The 13,937-nt window shown below is 38.5% G+C and overlaps 1 long non-coding RNA gene across 1 annotated transcript in view; it reads left to right on the forward strand.

Annotated features, from left to right (window-relative positions):
* LOC130708527 (uncharacterized) overlaps nt 1-12,854 on the forward strand; it is a 122,205-nt gene extending 109,351 nt beyond the window's left edge. The window contains exon 4 of the long non-coding RNA XR_009008759.1: nt 12,607-12,854. This is a non-coding gene — a long non-coding RNA (uncharacterized LOC130708527). The remainder of the gene's footprint in view (nt 1-12,606) is intronic.
* The last annotated feature ends 1,083 nt before the right edge of the window (nt 12,855-13,937 follow it).

Consider the following 13,937-nt stretch of genomic DNA (forward strand, 5'->3'; position numbering starts at 1 on the left):
TGGGTTAGTCAAAGTGCCTCCTAGGTTTTAGTCTTCAGAGACTGTGTGAATGGCAGTGCCGGCATCTGTGATGGGCAAAGCTGAAGGAGGATGTGGCTCAAACAGAGAACTGGTAAGTTCACTTTTGCACAAGGTGCTTGTGGGACATGCTGAAGGACTTTTCCAGTACTGAATATTAATTTGGAGTTTTGTGAAGAGGGGTAGATAGGAGATACACACACACACATATTCTGGAATTATTGAGAAATACACAAGGTATTTAACAATTCAAAGATATTGATAACTAGCTCTTGCTAGTTTTAGTAGCATCGTGGCAGTGTCTTGAAGAGTGAGTGGAAAGTGAGGAAGTAGAAGTTGGGTTTTTTTTTTTTTTTGAGGAGTTTCAGCGGTTTGGATTTAGAAGAGGAGGAGCCAGATTGGACAGTCATTAAAAGGATCTATAAGATTGAAGAGGTAATCTCACTTTTTTTTTGGATGGGAAAAACTTGAAAATGTTTATTGTCTGGGGAGAAGGAATGAAACTAATTCAGGAGGGAAGTGGGACGATTGAAAAAGTCAAGTGCCAGTTGAACTAGAGGAGGATGTACTCAGGACTCAGATGAGTGGTTGGCTGTGATCAAGAGGAAGGACAACTCAATCTTTTACATGGCAGGAGAACAGCTGGTGTGAGTGTAGATAAGGTAGGTAGAGGGATTGAGAAGACTCCATTTTCTAGAACTCTTGAAAGGCACAAGACCATTGCTAAGAATGAAGAAGGTGGGTGTTGGGTGGGGCACTTGAGACGAGTGGAGGTTTAAAAGAGCATCAGTGAGAAACAGAAAGGGGAGATGACCAAGAGCTGATAAGGAGACTGATGAACCACTCTTGGGTCAATTTGGAGAGCATGAATTTGTAGAGTTCTCAGTCTGCATCGTTGCCTGCTTTTTCTAGAAGCACTAAACAAAGTATAGAAGTGGAGGAAAAAATACTAAACCAAATGTAGGTATGTATTAGATGGATAAAGTGAAAGATGGGAGAAAACTGAGGAAGTAGTTGATGGTCCATTATGGGACCTGGGTTGGGCAGAAAAAGATGAGAGATAAGAACACAATTGATAGAATGGGAAGATGTGAATGATTTAAGGTACCAAATAGGTTGAAGGACATTTGAGATCATAATAAGATATTGAGGGACCTGGAAGATGATTTATGTGAGAAATTGAAGCTTTATATTTCAGAGGAGGAGCATTCCACCTGATGGCAAGGTCTGAGGAATGGCCACAAAAGTGAATGACTAGGTTGAAGTGAGATGGAGTGGAGTTGAAGGCCACAGGGCTAATGGTATGAGATGCCGGATGGTTCATCAACATGAAAATTAAAGACACTCTCATGACATAGAAATTTATGTGGGTCCAGAATCCACAATGAATGAAGGGGAGGGCCCATGAAGCCAAAAGAAGACAGTGATGGGTGAGGACAGAGGTTGTAGGGATAGGAGTTTTTACAATAGGTGAACAAAACCTGGAAGTAGCATTGAGAATCAAAGAAAACATCAAACCTACCTCCTGACACCAAACAAGGTGAAATGTGGATGAATGAGCAGCTCTCATTTCAGAGGGCTAACAGGAAAACCGTACTTTCAGCGGGGAAGGTGGAAGGATTAATAGATTATAAGCTGAATATGGGAGAATTTGTTTATAATGGAGGATTCCAGAGGTCTTACTGGGAACGTTTGAAAGACAGAGGAGCAGTAAGACTGAAACCAGGAGTGAGAAAATCAGAGCAGTAAGGGGGTGCAAATATGAGTAAGCAGAGATAACTGTGGGGCTTTATATTTTTGACAGTAACCACTGAAGGGAAGCTGATAGAATGTGTTGGCTACAAAGATTTACAGAGAACATTGGCATAAGGTAGTAGTCTTTGAGATCTGGCAATGCTGGCATTTTGGCAGTCTGCGCTAGTGACTGATGCAGGAACAACCCTTCAAGGTCAGAGACTGGGCTATGGGCCAGATGAAGCCTCCCACTGGCACAGAGACAGAGGCTTTATCTGAGGGCACTGAGTTCTCTTCCCCTGGTATGGTCAACTTTCTTCTCCTTTTCTTCCATGTGTCCCTTCCTGTTCTTCTCCCTTGCCATTCAACCATGAAATATCAAATATCTCTTTATCAATCTTTGCTTAAGCCCTTGTTCAGTGCTCACTTTGGGTATAGACTTTATCAATTGATTTCTATGTATGCATGTTACCTACGATGTATGTATTCAGATGTCTGCTCTTCACTCTTTAGCAGGTTTACCTTGTGTCTCTCTTTGAGGGGTTTTGATGCTTTCAGTAGGAAGAATAATTCCTCATTGGAACTCAGAATGAAAATTGACACCTTCTTCATTCCCCTCATTGGCACTGAAATCCGGACACTTCCTGTGTAATTCCATTTAATTTCTTCCCATGCTGTCCCACATCCAAAGTGTTCTTGTTTTACCACTTCACACTCTCATTTGGGCTATGCAATAATTGTTGATAACACACAAAAGGGTACGTGCTCTGCTCTGTATCTTTCTTCTCAGGTATAATTTCCACAGCCTTGGAGTCATCTAGGATGCTCTGTGTAAGTATGAATAATGTAAGAACCACCCAGAAGGCCTGATAACTCTATACCTTTCCTAATAAAAGGCAAAGTGCAATTTAGAAATTCTGACTGCAGACATATTCCCCAGAACCTTGTCCTTACCATGCAGATCTGGGAGCATAACATAGGGCAGAGGGCAGAGAGTGAACAGCCTTTGCTCTAGGATCAGAGGTTACTTTTGTATGACTTGCTCTCAAACATTATCTCTGATGCCCTGACCTGTCCAAATGCTGGAATTTCCATGCCCAGACCTACCACTGGGACCTACCTGGCTCAAACCACCTCTGCTTACTATTTAAGCTTAACCTGAACAGCATTCATCCAGTCTTGCTGGTTGCTCTGGGCTCAACCTATTGCCCTGCATTTCTAAAAGATGGAGAAATTGGGCTTTGGTGAGAGACCAAACTGGTCAAAAGTGCTTGAAACTGAATCTAGAGGGAAAGTGAGAATAAGAACAGCATGACAGATATCCCTACCTTTTGTTCTGTCCCTGCCAAACCATTACCCATTAACACAGATCTGGTCGTATCATCACCCTATTCCAGTCTTCTAGGGTTTCCTAATAACCATGGGAACAAAATTCAAAATCCTTAGCAGGACCTTCAGGGTAGTATTACCAAGTTTTAATCTATCAGTCACTTCAGTCCCATTTCTTGCCACTTTTCATCTTGCTCTATGTTTCAGCCACAGTGTAGTGACTTTTCCCTGAACAAAGAGGTTTTTTCCACACTCTTTCTTCTGTCTTGCATATGTACGTACTTAGTTGCAAATTGCCCTTCTACCATCTTTTGCCAAAGAGCATCTCTACAACCTTCAAATCCCTTTAAATCTCAATGTAACCTTTCCTGGATGCTTTCCTCAACACCTACAGCCAAAGATAAGGGCTCCCTTCCATATGTTCTTTATACATATGTCTATTTAATGTTAATATATTTCTAGGGTAGGCTGGCCGGCTAGAAAATCTTGAGCAGGAGATGAACCTGCAGTCCACAGGTGGGATTTCTTTTTCTTTAGTGAAACTTCAGTTTAACTCTTAATGCTTTAGGCCAATTAATGAGTCCCACCAAAATTATTGAAGATAATTTACATCAGTTAAAGTCACCTAATTGTAGATGTTAGCCATAGCTACAAAATATCTTTACAGCATCACCTAGATTAGTGTTTAACTGAATAACTGAGTATTATATCCTAGCCAAGTTGACCCACAAAACTAGTGAACACAGAAAAATATATTTATTGGTATCCCATTAGAAGCAAGTTTTCAAATATTTGGCTTTTTTGTTTGTTTACAGACTTCATTGAAGTATAGTTGCTGTACAATATTGTATGTCACAGGTATACAATATAGTGATTCACAATTTTTAAAGGTTATACTCCATTTATAGTTATTATAAAATATTGGCTCTATATTACACGTTGTACAATATATCCTTGTAGTTTCTTTTATACCTAATAGTTTGTACCTCTTACCCCCCTACCCCTATATTGCCCCTCCTCCCTTCCCTCTCCCCACTGGTAACCACTAGTTTGTTCTCTATATCTGTGAGTGTGCTTCTTTTTCGTTATATTCACTAGTTTGTTGTATTTTTTAGATTCCACATATAAGTGATATCATACAATCTTTCTCTGTCTTATTGCACTTAGCATAATGCCCTCCAAGTCCATCCATGTTGCTGCAAATGGCAAAATTTTCATTATTTTTTGTGGCTGAGTAGTATTCCATTGTGTGTGTGTGTGTGTATTTTACATCTTCCTTATACATTCATCTGTTGTTGGACACTTAGGTTGCTTTCATACCTTGGCAATTGTAAATAATGCTGCTATGAACACTGGGATGCATGTATTTTTTCAAAATAGTGTTTTTGTTTTTTTCAATATATACCCAGGAGTGGAATTGCTGGGTCATATGGTAGTTCTATTTTTAGTTTTTTGAAAAACGTCCATACTGTTTTCCAGAGTGGCTGCACCAATTTACATTCCCACCAACACTGTATGAGGGTTCCCTTTTCTCCACATTCTCGCCAACATTTGTTATTTGTGTTCTTTTTGATGATACCCATTCTGACAGGTGTGAGGTGCTGTCTCGTGGTTTGATTTGCATTTCCCTGATAATTAGTGATGTTCAGTATCTTTTCATATGCCTGTTGGCTATCTGCATGTTCTCTCTGGAAAATTTTCTATTCAGTTCTTCTTCCCATTTTTTAATCAAGTTGTTTTTTTGATGTTGTATGAGCTGTTTACATATGTTGGTTATTAATCCCTTATTGGTCACATTGTTTGCAAATATTTTCTCCCATTCAGTTGGTTGTCTTTTTATTTTTTCAGTGGTTTCCTTTGTTGTGCAAAAGCTTTCAAATATAATTAGGTCCCATTTGCTTATTTTTGCTTTTATTTCCTTTACATTAGGAGATGGATCAAAAAAAATATTGCTGTGGTTTATGCAAAAGAGTGTTCTGCCTGTGTTTTCCTCTAGGAGTTTTATAGGATCTGGTCTTACAGTTAGGTCTTTAATCCATTTTGAGTTTATTTTTTTGTGGTGTTTGTTAGAGAATGGTTTAATTTCATTCTTTTACATATAGCTGTCCACTTTGCCCAGCACCACTTATTGAAGAGACTGTCTTTTCTCCATTGCATATTCTTGCCTCCTTTGTCATAGGTTGACCATAAGTGTGTGGGTTTATCTCTGGGCTTTCTATCCTGCTCCATTGATCTATATTTATTTCTGTTTTTGTGCGAGTACTGTACTGTCTGTCTTGATTACTGTAACGTTGTAGTATAGTCTGAAGTTGGGTGCATGATTTCTCCAGCTCTGTTCTTCTTTCTCAAGATTCTTTTGGCTATTCAGGGTCTTTTGTGTTTCCATACAAATTTTAAAATTATTTGTTCTAGTTCTGTGAAAAATGCCATTGGTACATTGACAGAGATTGCATTGAATCTCTAGATTGCCTTAGGTAGAATGGTGATTTTAATAGTACTAATGCTTCCAATCCAAGAACACAGTCTATCTATCTTTCCATCTGTTTGTGTTGTCTTCAGTTTCTTTCATCAGTGTCTTTTATGGTTTTCCGAGTACACATCTTTTGCCTCCTTAGGTAGGTTTATTCCTAGGTATTTTATTCTTTTTGATGCAATGGTAAATGGGATTGTCTCCTTAATTTCTCTTTCTGATAGTTCTGACTGCTCTGGGCTGACTATGTGAGCAGTCTGGTAGGCTTGGTTGGCCCCTGGCCCAGTTGGTTGCAAGGCACTGCCTTGGGAAGATGCTGCTGGCTGGGGTCTAGTCATGAGGTGACTGGCTGCAGAACTCTAGGGGACCCCAGGGCTATGGTGGCTCACTGGTGGGCAGACTCAGGGTCCAGAAGACCCCAGGGCTGTTGCCCACCCCCTGGCGGGTGAAGCCAGGTCCTGTGGTTAGTGCTGGACTACTGACAGGTAGAGCCAGGCCCTAGAGTCTGGCTGCAGGGCCCAGGGATCCCAGAGCTGGTGTCAGATCACTGGTGAGGGGGGGCTGATTTCTGACACAGTTGGGTATGGAGTCCAGGGTGTCCCAAAGCTTGTGTTGGCCTGCTAGTAGGCAGGGCCCAGCTGGTCCCAGGGTAGGGTCTGGCCTACTGTGGGTGGGCTGGGTCTATATTCTGAGGGATTGTAGTTTTCTCGTGTCTGGTGTCTGCCTCATAGTGGGTGAGGCTGATCTAGAAGCTAGTGCAGGCTTCCTGGAGAGCAGGGCTCGTGACTGCCCACTGGTGGGTAGAGCTGTCTTGGTCCTCTGGTGGGCAAGGCTGTGTCTAGAGGCAGCCTGTCTGTTGACGCATGGGGCTCTGTCCCCACCCAGTTGTTTGTTTGGCCTGAGGTGTCCCCAGTACTAGTGCCTACAGGCTTTTGGGTGGGAACAGCTCTTGGTGATAATGAGCTAGAAGGAGGATACCACGATACCAACAGCAGTGTCCACAAGGTAGAACACTCCCAAATATGAATGCCACCAGAGTCTATGTCCCAAGGGTGAGCCACAGCTGCCGTGCCCCCCCACCTCCCCCACAGATCAGCAGCTAGGTCTGGCCCAGGTTCCTATCAAATTACTCCTTTTGCCCTGAGTCCCAGTGCATGTGAGATTTTGTGTGCACTTCACCTTAGTGAAGTTTCTATTTCTCCCAGTCTTATGGGGGCTCTCAAAAAGTAAGCCCCACTTGTCTTCAAACCACATACTCTGGGGGCTCATCTTCCCAGTCCAGGATCCCTGGGCTGAGGAGCTTGATTTGGGGCTCAGAACTCTCACTCTTATGGGAGAACCTCTGCAATATAATTATTCTCCAGTTTGTGGCCGCCAACCCAGGGGTATAGGATTTGATGATAGCACAAGTCCGCCCCTCCTACCCATTTCATTGTGGTTCCTTCTTTATGTCTTTAGTTGTAGAAGATCTTTTCTGGTAGGCTCCAGTCCTTTTCACTGATGGCTGTTCTGCAGATAGTTGTGATTTTGATGTGAGAGGAGGTGAGCTCAGGGCCTTTTTACTCTGCCATCTTGGACAATCTTCTCAGATATTTGGAAGCAGCTGTAGCAGAAGGATCTAACTGTGGGATATAGAGCCAGTCATTAAATTTTTTTCCTTATTAGTCAGTCACATATATAGTAGCTATTAAATATCTAGAAATAATTTTAGGGATATATTCATTGCTTTTTATACTACAAGCCTTTAGGCATTTGCTTTCAAAACTAAATAGATGAAATTTCTGTTTTGTTGGAGAGTGAACAGAAACAGCTGCAAAGACTTGAAAGTAGGATTTTATGACTAAAATAAATGAGGTAAAGAAAAATATGCTTGTAACAAATGAAAAGATTGGAAATGTCAGTGGAGAAAGAGAGATACTATTATGAAGAACCAAAAGGAAATTCTAATGTAATACTAGACATAAAAATATATATTCACCAAAGAAGATATACAGATGGCAAATAAACATATGAAAAGATGCTCCACAGTATATGTCATCAAGGAAATGCAAATTAAAACAACAGTGAGATAGTACTACACATCTATTAAAATAGCCAAAATCTAGAACACTGACAACACCAGATGCTGGCAAGGATGTGGAGAACAAGAACTCTCACTCATTGTTGATAGGAACGCAAAACAGTATGGAAAATAATATGGAAACTTAGGAGACAGTTTGGCAATTTCTTACAAACCTAAACATACTCTTAACCTTATGATTCAGCAGTCATGATCCTTAATATTAACCCAGATGAACTGAAAACTTACATCCACAAAAAGCATGAACATGGATGTTTATAGCAGCTTTATTCCAATGGCCAAAATTTGGAAGTAACCAAAATGTCCTTCAGTGGGTGAAGGGATAAATAACCTATCTAGGCAATGGAATAGTATTCTTTGCTAAAAAGAAATGAATGAGCTATCAAGCTATGGAAAGACATGGAGGAACCTAAATGCATATTACTAAGCAAAAGAGGCCCATCTGAAAAGGCTACATATTGTATGATTCCAAAACTATATGATATTTTGGAAAAGATAAAACTATGGGGAGAGTAAAAAGATCAGTGGTTGCCAGGGTTTGGTGGGAGACATGGATAAGCAGAGCTCAGATGATTTTTAGGGCACAGTGAAAATATTCTGTATAATACTGGAGGACATTATGCTGAGTAAACTAAGCCAGACACAGAAAGATACTTGTTGTACTATCTCACTTATATATGGAATCTAAGGAAAAAAAAAAAAAAGCTGAACTCACAGTAACAAAGAGAAGAATGATGGTTACCAAAGGCTTAGGGGTGGGGGAAAAGGAGAGATACTTATCAAAGGGCAAAATTTTTCAGTTATTAGATGAAAAAGGTCTAGAGATCTAATGCATAACACGATGACCAATGTTAATAATAATGTGTTGTAAACTTGAAATTTATAAAGAGGTAGACCTCAAGTATCCTCACCACACAGAGATATACAAACATGGGAACTATGTGCAATGATGGATATGTTAATTAGCTTGATTGTGGTAATAATTTCACAATGTATATGAATAGCAAACATATACTTTAAACATATATAATTGTCAATCATACTTCAATACATCTGGAAAAAATAGAATTCTGTATCCAGAAAAAATAATCTTCAAAGTAAAAGTAAATACATTTTTAGAGAAAATGAAATTGAGTTCATCAGCTTCAGACTTGCACTACAAGGAGTGCAAAAGGAAGTTCTTCAGCTGATTGATTGATAGAAAATGATACAAGATGATACTTGGTTCCTCGAAAGGAAGTGAAAATTATTGAGAATGATAACTATGGGGGTAAATAGAAAAGTTCTTTTTCTTTCCTCTTAATTTCTTTAAAATGTATATGAATATTTAAAGCAAAACATATTGTTTTGCAGGTTGTATAATGTGTGTAGATGTAATGTTTATGAAAACTATAGGCTTAGGAATCAAAGGGACTTTTACAGTTGCAAATTTTCTAAAGTAGACTTTGAAAAAGAATGAATATTGTCATCCATAAAGCAATGACCAAAAAAATGACTTACAGCTAAGACCCAGCAATCCCAGTCCTAGTTATTTACCCAAAATAAATTAAAAGAAACATAACAGCACAGTCTGGAGAGCCCAGGTGTCAATCCATAGGAGAATGGATAAGCAAATTGATATTCGCACAATAGCATACTACTCAACAATAAAGTGGAAAGACTTACTGCTTGTGCATGCATTGACTTGGCTAATCCACAACACTATGCTAAGTGAAAGAGTCTTATACAAAGGATACATACTGCATGATTCTGTTTATATGATATTCTAGAACAAGCAAATCTAATTTTTGTCAGAAAAAAATATCAGAACAAAGTTTATCTCCAGAGTAGTAGGGATAGTGATTGGAAAGGGGAAAAAGATAACTATCTGGGGTTATGGTAATATTCTATATCTTGATAGGAGCTTGGGTTACAACAGATGTATGCATTATCAAAACTCAACAAAAGTAAAGATTTGTGTATTTCATTGTATGTAAATTTTACATCCAAAGAAAATAACTATCAAACAACTATTGAACTCTATTAATGGTGTGCATGGTGAAGTATTTAGAGGGAAATAATAAGGGTCTGCAATTTGCTTTAAAATGCCTTAAAAATAATAGGATGATATATGTAGTACAGAGGGATGGGTAGCTAGGTGTGTAATGAATGCAAGTCTAGTAAAGGTTAATGATAGAATTTAGGTGATTTGTATACAGATGTTAATTGTATGGTTCTTTCAATTTGCTGCCTGACTGAAAATTTTTATAATAAATGGTGGGGAGAAATAAATGGATAAGCAAGTAATCAAATTTTTAGGGTTTGATTATTTAGCTATAGTTTCAGAAATGTGTTTTATTATTTATTTTTAAATATGGTACTGGGCCAAAGCAATCCTGAGAAATAAAAATGGAGCTGGAGGAATAGACTCCCTGACTTCAGACTATATTTCAAAGCTACAGTAATGTATGGTACTGGCACAAAAACAAATATAGATCAATGGAACAAGATAGAAAGCCCACAAAAACCCATGCACCTCTGATCAATTAATCTACAACAAAGGAGGCAAGACTACACAATGGAGAGAAGATAGTTTCTTCAATAAGTGGTGCTGGGAAAACTGGATAGCTACATGTAAAAGAATGAAATTAGAACATTCTCTAACACCATACACAAAAATAAACTCAAAATGGATTAAAGACCTAAATGTAAGGCCAAATACTATAAAACTCTTAGAGGAAAACACAGGCAGAACACTCTCTGACATAAATAGCAGCAAGATCTTTTTGGACCCACCTCCTAGAGTAATAAAAATAAAAACAAAAATAAATGGGATCTAATTAAACTTAAAAGCTTCTGCACAGCAAAGGAAACCATAAATAAAATGAAAAAACCCACAGAATGGGAGAAAACATTTGCAAACAAAGCAACCGACAAGGGATTAATCTCCAAAATATATAAACAGCTCATGCAGCTCTATATCAAAACAAACAAACAACCCAATCAAAAAATGGGCAGAAGACCTAAACAGACATTTCTCCATGGAAGACATACAGATGGCCAAAAAGCACATGAAAAGATACTGAACATGACTAATTATTAGAGAAATGCAAATCAAAACTACAATGAGGCATCACCTCACACCAGTTAGAATGGCCATCATCAAAAAGTCAACAAACAATAAATGCTGGAGAGAGGGTGGAGAAAAGGGAACCCTCCTACACTGTTGGTGGGAACGTAAATTGGTGCAGCCACTATGGAGAACAGCGTGGAGGTTCCTTAAAAAACTAAAAATAGACTACCATATGATCCAATGATCCCACTCCTGGGCATATATCTGGAGAAAACCATAATTCTAAAAGATACATGCAGCACTCATGTTCATTGCAGCACTATTTACAATAGCCAAGACATGGAAGCAACCTAAATGTCCATCGACAGAGGAATGGATAAAGAAGATGTGGTACATATTTACAATGGAATATTTTTCAGCCATAAAAAAGAATGAAATAATGCCATTTGCAGCAACATGGACTGGCCTAGAGATTATCATGCTACGTGAAGTCAGACAGAGAAAGACAAATATCATGTTATCACTTATATGTGGAATCTTAAAAAAATGATACAAATGAACTTACAAAACAGAAACAGACTCACAGACTTCGAAAACAAATGTATGGTTACCAAGGGGAAACGTGCAGGGGAGGGATAAATTAGGAGTTTGGGATTAACATATACACACTACTATGTATGAAATAGATCATCAACAAGGACCTACTGTATAGCACAGGGAACTCTACTCAATATTCTGTAATAACCTATATGGGAAAAGAATCTGAAAAAGAATGGATATATATGTGTATAACCAAATTGCTTTGCTGTACACCTGAAACTAATACAACATTGTAAGTCAACTGTACCCCAAAATAAAAATTAAATATGGTAGTAGGTACCATATTTTTCTACCAATAATCATCCTACAAGGAAGAGATAAAGGAATCCAGAAGTGTTTTCGGACATACCTGAAAAATCACCTTCTGCTTGGATGAAAGAACTCCTGAGATCTGGCTTTGAGAACCAAATGTTTCTTTTAGTATGGAAGTAGATTAGGTTAACTTCTCTTTTTTTCAAAACCCCAGGGCTTGGAGCAGGTGGAGTGTGACTTTCAGTCTGAAACGGAGAAGTGCCTTCTTTATTCACCAGCCGTATCTGGAAGAATCAGTAACTTGATTGACGGAGCCCTTAATGACCTGGTGCTTTACGTCGCATAATAGTGCTGCAGGTGTCTTTCAAAAGGATGTTTCAGATAGGACAGTGAGCCCCCTTCCTTGGTAAATCATACTTCACCATACACAAATAAGTTCTTTGTTTGGCCTGGAGAGTGTGTTTAAAAATCTACCAACTCCACTTGGGCTTACAGCTGTCTCAGACAGTTCTATTTTTCTTTCTGATGACAGACACATTTATACCTGTTCTTCACCCAAAATCTTTCTTTTGCCTGAAATAAGGTAGTAGTTCTATAGTTCAAGAATTTCACTTTATTCTAAGAGATAAAGCTTATTTTCTAGCTTCTGTCCTGTTGATTTGAAAATTAGGCGATGGTGTCTCACAAGTCCTGGATTTGATTTGGCTTGGAGAAAGGTTGTGGTCTCCTGGAAATAGTGGTGATTATCTGGGAGGGATCTGAACTGAGCCCCTCTCTCTGTAGAATAAGAACAGAATATTCATGAACAGACTCTATACTGTACTGATGGTAATAATTTTAGACCCTTACTTGGGAACGAAAATTGAAAAAAGTTTGAAATGGATATTATAACTCCTAGGAAGAAGGTAATTTCCTCCTTCACATCTACCTTCTCCTCCCCTTCTTACCTCGTTTCTTCCTTCTTTTCTTCCATCCCTTTCTCCTATTCTTCTTGTGCCAATAAACTATAGGATATGGATTGCTATATATAATATGTATTATATATAATATTTATATTACATCTTTTTATAGGTAGGCAGATGTCAATCTTGCTGATTTTCAAATAATGAATCATGAACACAGGAGGCTGGAACCATCACCATGAACACTGCTTGGGTACAGAATTAAAGAGGAATGTTGCAGAAAGATGAATGAGAGTCTTCACCCCAGAGGCAATACAGTTATGGACAAATTCTTTTTTGAAAATTGTATTGGCTTGTTTGTTTAGATCCTATCTTCTTCCCCCAAATAATTGGATGTACCTTAGAATATAACATACATATACCATAATATTCTCGAAATGGGAATAAAAATCATGGAGAGAGAAGTAAATACAGGTATAAAAATACTAGTAAAATATACTTATTATAATAAAATATTACAGTTAATTGTGCATTTCTTATAAGCTAATGCAAAAAAAATGAGTCCTACACTTCTTTTTAACAGGATAAAGCAAAATAGCTCTTTAGTAAAGAAAACCTTTGCCTGTGCTAAATTTTTAAAGAAATTTAATATATTCATACTATGCGTGAATATTTATGGTACTCTTTAGTTTAAAAAGCTCTCTTCTTTTTTTCCCCACTAATACAAGTATATAAGTATTTTTGTCTCATTTTACAGAAGAATAGATTGAAGCTCAGAGAAATATGGTTTGGTAACCAGTAAATTACAGAGTGGGAATTCCAGCCTATATCTTTTAACTCCAAATCTTGTGCTCTTTTCACATCACCATGTCAGAGACATTGGCCACAGTAATGGATGCTGTTTTCAACAGTACATTTATTGAAGATGCAGGAATGGAGATAGCATATGACCATTTCCTGTATTGAACCTTGGTTAAAAGCTGAGGGCATAGAGGTTAAAGCAAAATTCATTGAGTGACTTGCTGTTTTGGGTAATTTACTGAAGTCTAGGTACTCTGCTTTTCAATAATTCAAATTTATGTGAGTTTAGGACTTCAGAATAACTGAAGGAATTGAGGCAAGATGTACTCCTCAGACTAACAATCTCACTATTATTTTCTTGATTGGAAATTGTGTCAATCAGGGTCCCTGCAGGAAAGCGATGGCACCACTCAAACTGGGTACTTGAAGTTGAATGAAAGGACTCTTTACAAAGGAGTGGGCAGAATTTAGGGAAATCAACATGGAGCAGTGCAGGACTTCCAGAGAGGAACCAGTCAAGGAATAGCACCCCTACAGGAAGGGAGCTAGAGGAACAAATTCTTTGATCAATTCACCAATCTCCTGCTGGGACTCCCATTGAACGACCTCAACAGAAAGCTAGAGGACATGGGAGCCCTTTGATACATTCCATATAGGTCAGTGTTCAGAGGCAAAGAGCAGGGTGGAGAACGGTGGAGG

This window comes from Balaenoptera acutorostrata, chromosome 6 (genome assembly GCF_949987535.1).
Source record: "Balaenoptera acutorostrata chromosome 6, mBalAcu1.1, whole genome shotgun sequence".
Taxonomy (NCBI): Eukaryota; Metazoa; Chordata; class Mammalia; order Artiodactyla; family Balaenopteridae; genus Balaenoptera; species Balaenoptera acutorostrata.